The sequence below is a fragment of the Amblyomma mixtum genome, chromosome 4 (genome assembly GCF_055824585.1).
Source record: "Amblyomma mixtum isolate Tamu chromosome 4, ASM5582458v1, whole genome shotgun sequence".
In the NCBI taxonomy this organism is placed as follows: Eukaryota; Metazoa; Arthropoda; class Arachnida; order Ixodida; family Ixodidae; genus Amblyomma; species Amblyomma mixtum.
Window position 1 is genome coordinate 143,470,998 of NC_143015.1, and position 11,944 is coordinate 143,482,941.

General features: G+C 43.4%; 1 long non-coding RNA gene across 2 annotated transcripts; it reads right to left on the minus strand.

Moving 5' to 3' along the window:
- Positions 1 to 4,157: 4,157 nt before the first annotated feature.
- LOC149348553 (uncharacterized) lies at positions 4,158 to 11,829 on the minus strand. 2 transcript variants are annotated; one of them, XR_016292773.1, is made up of 3 exons: positions 11,464 to 11,829; positions 8,928 to 9,164; positions 4,158 to 6,444 (listed from the first exon to the last, which is right to left on the minus strand). It is a non-coding gene; the product is annotated as an uncharacterized LOC149348553 (long non-coding RNA). The 2 variants fall into 2 exon arrangements; XR_016292775.1 differs by having other exon boundaries at positions 11,754 to 11,808.
- Between the last annotated feature and the right edge of the window lie 115 nt (positions 11,830 to 11,944).

Sequence of the window (11,944 nt, forward strand, 5' to 3'; positions counted from 1 at the left end):
TGCAGATCTGCTGCACTAGAATATGCCCACCGAAATCATTTCAGGGTCCCTTTAACGAAGGACGGGTGGGCCTCTGGGATTCGTGAAAGAAAATTTCAACGCACGCATTTTACTCGTGAAATCTGCCGGTGATGATGACACCTGTGTTTTGTTTGTTGGTCTTTTCTAGCTAGTAAATGCTTTTGTTCTCAGCGAGATTGTCCTCTTTGTGTTAAGAATGTTAGTGTCCCTTTGAGGTGCAGGGAAGAGGCAGAGTGGGTTAGGGGACAAACAGCATAGTTAATGATAGCTAAAATCAAGAGGAAAAGGACATGGGCAGAGCATGTAATGCAGAGATCACATAAACTGTGTTTAGTTAGGAGAATGGAGCGCATCAATGTTGCTCCATGCCATAATCAAAGATTACGCTAATCAGACCCGAAATTCCCAATTTCTGGCTATTTTTCATTGTAGCTGTTTGGCGAATCCAATAACCTCAAAAAAAAAGAAAATTTTGGTTCTTAAAATGTCCTGCAAACCCATGACGATCCCCTTGACTCATATAATGCTCCAAATGTAACATACTGGCGTGTATTTTGAGAAAAAGTAAATGGAACAGGAGATAGTAGGGAATCAGATGGGCATGTTAGTTTCAGAATTAGCTGAGATAGGTGTGGTTACAGATGGTGCAGGACAAGTCTAAAGTACATCAATGGTAGAGGAATCAGTCCTACAGTAGATGAAACCAAGATGACGATGATGATAGCAGTACTTAAAGAAGCACTGCCAATGAGGACACACATCGTTTGCCGTTCAGCAGCAGAAACGAGGCTATAGAAACAGGCACAAGGTTGCAATCACTGAACAACAAGAAGTCATTGACAGTGATGCACAAATAGTTGGCTTTATTTCCACAACCGTACAGTGCAACCCATGCGTGTACTCGCAGAACAACATTTCCACCACGAAACATTGTGCGCCATCTTTTGATTCTATACTACAAAAGTTAACAACGAAGCGCACCGCGGAAACACATCGTATACCCCATGCTAAAAATGCTTTGGAGTACGTGGTAGCAAATGACCAGCGCTTCACAGTACAGCAGATGGAAAAGGTAGTGCTTAGGTCTAAAAGGAGTCAAATGCAGAAATCTTCAAGAGGGGGAACACATTTGGGCACATTCCCATCAGTGGCACTCTGTTGTTCTTACGCAGCTTAAACTGCAGGTAAAAAGGAGCGAGAAAAGAGTATGCGCAATCAAAATTCCTGTTTGGGCTGGATGGTTCACAATCTTACACCCAGAAGAAAGAGTGCAAAAAGACTCAATGACTGAAAGGCGCACGTACGAAGAGGGGTGCTGACTAGCAATCGAACTTGTTCGGTCAAGACAGCACATATTTATAGTCAAAGCCATTGCCATGTACACAAAAACAATGTGTTATATGCTACAAAGTAGCACGCTATCATGTTATATAAGTTATCACAAGCCACAAGTAAGGATTCGTTGGTAGTCAATTCCCGTTCTGCACGTACGTGCACCTTTCATTCATACAGTCTTTTTGCCCCACTTTTTCAAGACCCAAGAGGAAAAAAGAAACATGTGAGCTGAAGGACTTGTGCAAACATGTGAACCCACAACGTTTGGCCCCGATGCAATATCAATATTCGGGCAGTTGTTCTTGAATTGAAATGCAAAGTATATGCCAATGCTTGAACCCTGCAATAACAAAATCTTGCAAGAAAGAGAGTCTTGAAATCCAGCACCATTGCGTAGCATTCACGAGGCATGCCTCAAAAGTGAAATCTCTCCTTCATGAAATTCCGCTTTGGTGGAACTTTCCGTGATGCACATTTTTTTGGTGCTTGTAGCTGACAAAAAAAGAAAAATGAAATGAGCTGTAATGCAATTACTTGGCTCTCTGTACTATGCCAAAAACACCCTAATGAAAACAAGCACTTCTACAGCTGCAGCAATTATTGCTCATATACATAGCAAGTTATGATGATGAATATACGATGTCTAGTGTTATCAGACACGCTTTGACGTTGAAGAAAATAACCTGATCAGACAACCTGCCTTGTGATTGTTGCTAAGCAACAGCTCATACTACGGGCATATTATGCTACAAGCCACCTTGCTGGCAATATGTGTCCTGAAGCCAAAAAAACAATTTTTTTTTTTCTCGTGATAACCAAAAATCTTGCCATCTCCACAAGTTTTGTTATTGCAGGGTTCAACACCATTTTTCTTCTTTTCCTCCATGTATCATAGCATTTGGAAGCACTTGCACCCTCAGCAGAAAGGTTGACTTGCATAAGCAAAGTCATTTTGGGACGTTTTACTGAAACCGGAATTACAGCAAACAAGTACTGTTACTGCTCCGGCAAGAAAGTCGTAAAGAGGTATGTTTCTAAAGGTACATTTGTTCTCATCTCATTTACGCCACCTTCTGACAATACCACATGCACACATACACATTTACAGCTCCAAGCGTTACGGAGAACACGGTCAACAGTAAAAATTGCACACAGCTAGGCCGTTAGCGGAAAGTGATAGCTGCAAAAATGCTTACGTCGTCATCAATGATGCGTGGTTTCGATATTCAGCCACTGGCAATAAATACCCCAAGAATGCACCCAAAAGGTGTTATAATAGTAGTGTGGGCGTTGTTAAGTGAGCAAGTAAGTCGAAGAATTATGAGTAACTGTAAAACGTCTGACGAGTTTTCCTCAACCCTGCTTCTGCCTCCCCATTAACATGCGTTACTTTTATGAACATTGACAGCACCAAGGGGTAGAGGGCGCCACCCGCAAATGTGCGGGCGTTTTCTCAATTCAATCCCAGATAAAGTGATCTTATTCGCAAATGCATGACTCAAATGTGTTAGTTTGTGTATTAAGTTTTTGCTCTCATCTATCTTTATGAAGGCTAATGTCATGAAGCTATCGGAAAGAACTTTTACTCCGTTCCCTCCTCGTCGCCACCCCAGTATGAATATCCTAGCCCTGTTCCTGCTGATGCCAAAATAATGACGCATTAAAAAAAAGTGCCTTGTAGTGTTTAGAGAACAAGCTACACCAATAATCACGCAGACCATGTGAAGCCCCCATCGCTGCGCTACAGTTCCCATCTTTGGTTGAGCACTCGTATCAAAGCTTAGCTGAACGAGGACATTTTCACGAAGACCCAAAACTAGCACGTGTAACAGGAAAGCAAGCCACTGAAACAAAGACTGTTTTTACAAAGCACAGCACCCTTCAACAAATATGTTGAGCAAGCACCCTTCAACAAATATGTTGCCGACAACAAGCCGCTGTATAAACGTAAAAGTGAGACCTCTACAACTTGGAAAAGTTTTTCTGTGAAAAAAAGAGTGACAATGTTCGTTAAGGTTAAATACACAACTGTGTGAACTCATCTACTTCTGCTTGGCATCATTAAATCTTTCATGACTTTGCAGTTTTAAAGTCAAACTCAACCAATAGAAAACCAGAGAGCCAAAAATTTACAGAAATGATACTTTAGAAACTAAACTAATCTATCTTATAATTCCACAACTTGAATTGCACAATACACTGAAATGTAACATTTTCTTTTTTTTTTTATCTCAGAGCTTGTTCAGTTGAACTGCCTGTCTAAATATGCGGAATAGTTTCCCCAACACTCTAATAACAACTATCAGGGCTGCCCCTGGTGCAGTTGCAATTGGTTCTTGCACAATTCCTTGTTTTGTTGATGTTGACAAGAAAGCTATTGCACACATTACTTATTCCACAACATTACATCTTGGAACAGCGTCCAAAATAACAAGAACAAACTGCAGTACAGCTAAACTTTGAGTAGCCTTAAATTACGTACTTTTCATTATTTAGCACTCAACCACAAAAGAAACACTGCGTTCCAGGACTGACAACACTCAACATCGTTGTGTACCAATGTTGTCAACCTCCTTGTTATTTAATCTACTGCTGCAAGCAGCTGACAACAGTATAAAAACTGCAGAAGCAGATTCATATAAGACTCTGCTTAACAAAGAGCCCCATAAGATTATGACGGCAACCATTTTCTATTCACAGATAGCTTTCAACATTTACATTGCACCGGCATTTCTCAGTACAGAAGAATGCTACTCAATAGGGGATATTCAAAATTCTGCAAGTGCGCTTTCCCACATAACTTTGTTGCCCCAAACAAGATGGCCGACTCCGCTATAAAAGAACTACGTGGGCTACAGGACAGGCGCTAAGGGTGTGGGTAGAATGTAAGAAACGTATTTTGGAAGAATCAAACAAAAAACTAGTCTTTCTTCCTTTGTTTCAGCTGGAAACGCATGGTCAGTCAGCCATCTTGTTTGGGACAACATTGTTATGCGGGAAAGCGCACTTACGGAATTTTGAATATCCCCTATTCTCAAAGCAACAAATCCGCGACGCTGTTCCCACGAAAGCTAACTTTGCAGAGAAAATGGTCGCATATATTTTTTTTCCCTCTTTAATGTCATAACAATACTTATTTGCACATCCCTAATAATGCATGAACGAAACATGCCTCTACGTACTCAAGGTAGGCTTTAGGTGCAAGTACTGCACAGAAAGGATTGTTCATCAAGAGCTATAACACAACAGGTTGTATTCAACGATTATGGAATGTTCTAGGAGAGTTAAACAAGAAAAAAACTCTGCAGCTGCACTTCTGATAATAAACTTTCATAGAGCGATCAACATATGCAACTTCTCTCATTTGCCCCATGCGACAGGTGCAACGCCACCTAGTGGTGTAACAAGGGCAAGAGGGCAGCATGTTAACATGTTAACCTTGATTCTACGGCTATAAGTAGCCATGCAAATCAACTTCACAGGGCAAAGCTCTGGCAACATTTGGCTTGTACGAAGTGATAATGTCATGCCGGTCCTAAGAAAACGATAACACAAGCGGAAGCCACGCCAGGTGGAGATTAGATAACATACAAATTCCGAAAGATCTGCACAAGACCTGCTTGTGCAACAACGCAGACCCTCGGCTCGCCACGTGTGATGCGTGCTGGGCATTTTGGCACTAGTGGCAACATCTTGTGAAACTGAACTGAATGAAAATGTTACCGTTTTTGCCATGATATGCAAATTTAAGATAACAAAGCGTGACTGCATTAAGCAATATGTCAGCTGCTAAGCCGTAAAGCCCAATGACAAATAGATTTAGCACAGTAAAATGGCTGATCCAATGGGCCAGGTGGCGCTACGTGCCTGCCATCTTCTTTCAACTGCTTTAGGCTTAGCTAGTTTATCTCCATGCTAGTATGTGTCTGCTAGGCCTAAACTATTTTGGTAGCAGTCTATTTAAATTTTTTTTTCAGTAAAACTTCACAAGATGTCGCCACAAGCAGTACAGTTCCTGGCTACAAAGCAGCAGCTCGTCAACACTGACATCTATACAAGCTAAAGGTCCACAAAGAATGGAAAAACAAACAGCTGATATCACCAAGACAAACCACCAGTTAGACTCAACCCTTGGTTCAAGACATTTGCTTCAATTAAAGTCCCTAGAATCAGCACAGGGACTAAACCCATGTCACAACAAGGTTCGTCATACAACGTCTATCAAACTTTTGGCAAAGCACGTTCTAACAAGTCTCATGTTGTTCCACCATGCCTCTGAGTGATCATGTACAGCTGTGTCGAAATTGGGCCGCTCAATAACTGGTAACTTGTTCACGAGCTAGCCTGTGTATCCTTTATAACAATAAACATTACCCTTGCAGCAAAAAAACTGCATGCCATTACCCTATAAAGCTGAGAAACATCTAGTTAAAGGCAATCTGTAGGCCCTGCCTACTGTTCCAAAATGGCGGTTAACTACAATGATGACCCCTGGAATGATTGTGCAGGTACCTGAAATGAGTGGGGGGGGCTTGTGTACATGATAAACTCAAAATAAGCATTACTTGCTGTCAAAAAAAAAAAGAAAACAAAATCAATGACGTGCAGCCTGACTTAGAAGCTTCCAAGACAAAAAAAAAAGCCATTACTGTTTCACGCTGCGTTTTTTGCAGTTTTGGCAAAAACCTCGCACAGTGACACTAAGTCCACAGCGTTGGACGCAAGTTGAGGAACGCAGCACACTGCACAAGGCAGGAAAACTCGGCCACAAGTTCTTGGTTTCGCTCGTCAGGTCGCTGAAACTTCCCGAAGTTGACCCTCCTGTGCACCGCCGCTAGATCTCTGCACACGACGCACTTGCATTGATGCAGCCCCTGTTCCAAGCATGCCACCGCACCAGCATTACACGTCACAGCACTCTTGATCATGTTAAAACTGCGGCTGCTAGTGGACCGCCAGTCTTGAGGTGTCCTTGAAGTGCTGCCTTTTGCGGCCAATGAGCATGTCGAGCTTGATGTTGCCCGTCCGGTTCTCCAGCTGCCCAGCGCTTGCTTCGAGGACTGACATTTCTTTCTTCAAGTCTTCGACCTGGATGTCAAACAAGTTTTTGCAAGAGAATATGAGATTTTCCAGCCTTGAAAGATGCGCAGTACAATACTGAATTTACGGAACTGCACAAGAAGCCAATGCGGTGGCTCAGTGGTTACAGTGCTCAGATGCTGATCCAAAAGACACTGCTTTGATCTTAGCCGCGGCGGCCACGTTTCGATGAAGGCGAAATGCTCGAGGCTTGTATACTGTGCGATGTCAGCGCATATTAAAGAACCTCAGGTGGTTGAAACTATCTGGAGCCCCCCACTACGGCGCTCCTCATAGCCCTAGTCACTATGGGATGTTAAACCCCATAAACTAAAGAAACCAAAACTACACCTCACTAACATAGTTTCTCAATGTCAACTAGAGGGATAAGTGGCGCCACCATCTATGCAAATTTCTTAAAGAACACTTTATCCATCACAAGGAATGCTGGGCAGATAAAGTTTCGTATCTGGCTTGGATAACGATGCGCCGATAACGTGGATTATGCATCTTAATTGGGAGCTGTGCTGCGATGCCCTCCTTTGCATGTGGATTAAATTATTTTAATAATGCGTTTTTCAATTCATCAATAAATTTAATGCACACGTTAGGCTGCTATAGAAACTTTCACAGCATTTCTTGGAGGTTTGCCACGAGCAGAGTCTTACTGTTACTGCTGAATCCACGCTTCATGCCCAATGATAGCCAAGCCAAATACAAAACTTCATCTCCCAGGTATTCCCCCGCCTCTCCATGAAGGATGAACTAACACAGCACCAGCTTTCCCTCTCTGCAATACTGAGAAACTCTACATACACAAATCTCCCCAGTCAAGAAAGAAATAATGGCTTGCTTGCTGATACTCATCGCGCTTAGTTGTTTCTATACAAATGCAATTACCATACTGACACTGCTCTCACCTCCCTCATACTTGATTAAATCAATGTATGATTACATATACTGTGTCCCCTCTCTGCTGTCTGTCTTTCCTTTTGGTTAAAAAAAATTACGGGAAGTGACGGTAACTTAGGTTTACCTTAGTCATACAGACGGTTGCCTCTCTGAAGGTGATTAGTATTGTAATAGCCAGTAGTGCTTAGTGATTAACCGCCACCCATTATCTCACACCACGAGTACAGATGAAGCTGGCTTTTCAGTTCAAATGAGCTTTGTACACACACTAAAAGTGTCTTTCACCCAATGATATGAATGAAAGCCGACAGCTGGCTATAACAGTGGCTAACATAGGATGCACACTAAGTTTGTTTAACATACAACAAATGACTTCACAGAATTAAGCCGAGTTACATGTAAGATGCCACTTAACACCCCAGTAAAGTCTTCCACGAGGTGTGCCTCTAATAGAGGTCCCCAGATTTCCTCAACCAAACCTCAAGCACAAGGCGGTACATTTAAAAGACGCATTTTGCCATTCCGCTAAATTCCATCTTTGGCTGGATGACATCAAAAAATTGGAGTGAACACTTGAGCTCCACCTTAAGGGTATGACGCCATAGCGTTAATGGGTTAATGGCCATAATGCTCAATTGGCCATTCTTGGCTTTATATTCATAGATCACTGGGAGTGCGGCACCACCTGCCGAGCAAAGAAGACACCATGAAACTTGCCTGTCCACCCAGTTTGTGCACCCTTTGTGTCGGTTACACCTCTGCCTGGAAGGTGACACTACCTGTCGAATCAGTTGCTTGGCTCCTTTCTCCGCAAACAGGAGTTGCAATCAATAGGAGTTTTGCAGTGATTCCAGTCAAGCTAACCAATTACGTTAGACTACTTATCAAGCAATACAAACCATAAAATGATACGTTAAGCTCAAGATTATGGTTCACATAGGCGAGTAGTGAACACAGAATTTTTTAACATCCTCCAGCCGAAGATGCAGGCTCTTACATAGCAACCAGAGTAGTTTAGTATTAGAAGCAACATCATCATCATCAATCTGATATGCCCACGGCAGGGCAAAGGCCTCTCCCATGTCTCTCCAATTAACCTTGTTCTTTGTCAGTTGCGGCCACCGTATCCACACAAGCTTCTTAATCTAATCTGCCCACCTAACCTTCTACGTTGCCTTCTCCTGGAGTCCACTCCGTTACCCTTAAGGACCAGCGGTTATCTTGCCTTCGCATTACATGCCCTGCCCAAGCCCATTTCTCCCTCTTGATTTCGACTAGGATGTCACTAACCTGTGTTTGTTCCATCACCCACTCCACCCGCTTCCGATCTCTTAACGCTACACCTATCTTTTTTTCCATAGCTCGCTGCGTTGTCCTTAACTTAAGCTGAATCGTCTTTGTTAGCCACCACATTTCTACCCCATAGTTGAGTACCAGTAAGATGCAGCAGTTGTATAAGAAGCTGTTGTACAGCTGTTGTAAGAAGTAACATAGGAATCTCTACATACCTACTGCAAAGAACCAAGCTGAGCTTTCTGCTATTGCTACGTTCTCTCTCTCTAACGAACTGACTGGCTCACCCGTGAGGCGTACTCCTGGAAGCGGTAGAACTTCTGGTACTCGTGGAAGCGCCGTGTCGCCTCCCGCGTCAGGAACAGGATCCCAACGGCGCTGAGGCAAAGCAGCGCCAGGTGGAAGCGACGCTGGGGCACCCGCACGAACATCTATGCACCACTCTCCAGGAGCGAAATAATCTCCTCTGGCTCATCCCAGGTGGCGCCGGTGGTCATGGCAGGAAGCAGACGACGTGCACCCCACTGCAGCAGATTACGTTTCAAGTTACGAGTGTTTTGCCATTTTTTAGGTGGAATAGGCATGAATAGGCATGTTAAACACAAGCATCTGCTTGTCATCACAGCGAAAATCAATCGATTCCTTTACCTACTGGGTACACTACATGCCATAACATGTACACCAGCAGAGGGCATCCAAAATGACTTCAACCAATAGGGGTTCTTTAATATAACATACACAGATATTTTGGTATGAAGGTGTGCATACTGAAATCACCTCACAAAATGTGATTAACAGTTGAAAACAGTGATGCGTTGCTCAATAGCAGAAAATTTCAATATAACTGCCAAATCACCAAGTCACATACCACATCAAGTCACCACTGTAACGCTAATCCAGAAATGCAGCAACTGAATATATAGCCGCCATGGTGGCTCAGTGGTTATGGTGCCTGGCTGCTGACCCGAAAGACGCAGGTTCGATCCCTGCCGCGGTGGTAGAATTTCGATGGAGGAGAAATTCTAGAGGCCCGTGTACTGTGTGATGTCAGTGCACATTAAAAAACCCCAGGTGGTCGAAATTTCAAGAGCCCTTCACTATGGCGTCCCTCATAGTCTGAGTTGCTTCGGGACGTTAAACCTCCATACGCACGAATGAATGAATCCATTGGTTCCATCATGTATTCCAGGGTGAAGAATGGACTCAGACCAAGCTACAGGAGGTTACACAGGCAAGGCATGCCATAATCAAAGCTAGGGGCACCATTCAGCTTCACCGTAGCAAATTAAAGTGATTCTCTTCAGAAGGGTAACATACTACATGGAAACAACACAAGATTCTATTTGGATTAGTGAACTATTGCCTATACACCTAAATGTTGAAACCAAATTTTTCTGTAGCATCCACGGTTAGAGTGGATGACATGGAAGTGACTATAATGACCCTTATCAGTAAATGTATCTTAATGCAATGTCTCCTAACTATGAATGCACACAGAAAATGAGATTCTAGCTCCTCTCTTGGATCACTGCATTTTCAAACAAGATAACACCTGAAATGTCACATAAGGTGGCCTGTAATGCTATTCCCATGTGGTGTTTCCAATTAGGTCTTGTGACTAACCTTACATGTAAGTTTCGGAGGCCGACAAAAAAAAAAAAAAGAGGAAAAGCTGAGAAGAAATGAAAGCATTATTTTGGTTGCCTGTGCGAGATCACATGCAGGTGAAAATGCATGAGATCAATCAAAATCTCCACACCAGAAATACAATTTATAGGGAGCTTTAATTCAAAGAAAACATGCTGTCACATAAAATATATGCAAAAACACATGACATAAGTGAGCAAGCATGTATTTTGAACACTTCAGTTTCAGCAACGGTCCTATCAAATCTTCAGCTATACAATGACCAGGATAATAAAGAGCCATGTGTTTTGAGGAGTGAATGAGCCAGCTCATGCTTCTATGACATATCGCAGTGTATTTAATCTAGTTTAATCAGAAACAAAATCATGACAAATGTTGGCAAACACTGAATTATTTTGAGCAGGCGCACAGCAGAAAAGATATAGGACATAGCACCAGTGTGTTTAATCCTTTCTGCTGTTCTTATCTTCTGTGCGCTCACTAAAAAAAAAAAATAATGATAATAGAAATACAAAAATACAGTACCAACTCTAGTACCATCTAACCCAAATGGCCACTTTTCCATTGCATTGGCGAAAAGTGCTCAGCTATGAACACGAATACAAAGCTTTTGTACGCATTCAATGGACAAAAGACCGCGCCAGAAATAGTGTTGGCTGCCTTTGCCGTTATTTGCCTTTCCATATCGCCCACTATCACCACTTTCTCCAAGCGACAGTCGCAGGGAGCAGCCCGCGAAATCTTGCTACATTGTGCTATCAATTCGTCACTGTCACCTCGATAAACACTCATCAACTTGATAACGAACACTGCTGGAGACAATGGATAGTATGGCAAAGAAAACGGCCACCCGCTAAACCCGGTCCACAGCGCGCGAATAGGACGATCACTGCCATAGAATCGCGGCCACAGGCAAAACCGAAAGTAAGCTCTTCCCAATGAATTTGTTGTCCCTTGGGAACACTGGTCAGTAAACTGATAGACCAATGTATCTACATCTGAAACGCAACTACAGTGTCCAAGAAACTGCCCGGAATCTCTTCAGTTTGATCGTATCAGTACCCCCAGCTCCGAACACAGCCAAACGGAACGGTTTCTAGCAGCCACAGAAATATAGAACGCCGCTGGTTGCACGACACGCTACAGAAACAGAGTCCAGAGATGTGAAGCACTAACCTTAGGCGTGTCGCATGTCGACTTCTTCCACGGTCACGCTCTAAGCCGTCGCTCCATGCCCTCGGTATAGCGTGCTTTGCCGATCGTCGCGTTCAGAGATCGTGATAAGATGCGCTCGCCACACTTCCTGTACGGCCGTCCAAACAAGACCCTCATTGACCACCGATGCACTCGCCTTAGCGGTCACTGGGCGCTGCACTCGTCTCCACTCTCTCTCTCCGCCACTGTGCACTGATGAGGAAACACTGAGGACCAGTTGCTTTCAGCAAAACTCAAGGTTACGCACTCACAAATGTAAACGGTTCGTGGTGAATTCTTTCCACACGCATCGCCCTGCCACAGCACGTGACCCAGACGACGAGACGTGACGTCACAACCTGCGGTTTCATATCACGTGGCCATCAAACAGGAAGCGGAGTACATTCTGCGTTTAAAGCGCTTTATTTCGTTCCTGTTCTGGTCTTGGGGATGTATCATTCTT